The following is a 302-nucleotide window of genomic DNA, read 5'->3' on the forward strand; positions in this document are numbered from 1 at the left end:
TCGGGCACCCCTGGCTGAGGAGGGCGAGGGTCGGCTGCCTCGGCTCTGCGTGACCACAGCAATTACGAGTCGTAAGAAAGTAATCGTTTTTAAATTTCATGCAAATGCCCGTCTTATTAACTCTGTGCGAACAACTGAGCAGTTAGTCTTCGGTCTTTTTATAACGATCTTCTCCATCACCTCTTGGGTTTTATTTGCAGGATGTGTTTCTTTTATTCTTGCTGATTTGCATATCATTTTGCTAACTAGATTACTGCAGTCATTTCTATCGTGAGTGGCTTCCAGTAGATCTCCGGGCCAAC

The sequence above is a fragment of the Penaeus monodon genome, chromosome 20 (genome assembly GCF_015228065.2).
Source record: "Penaeus monodon isolate SGIC_2016 chromosome 20, NSTDA_Pmon_1, whole genome shotgun sequence".
Lineage (NCBI taxonomy): Eukaryota > Metazoa > Arthropoda > Malacostraca > Decapoda > Penaeidae > Penaeus > Penaeus monodon.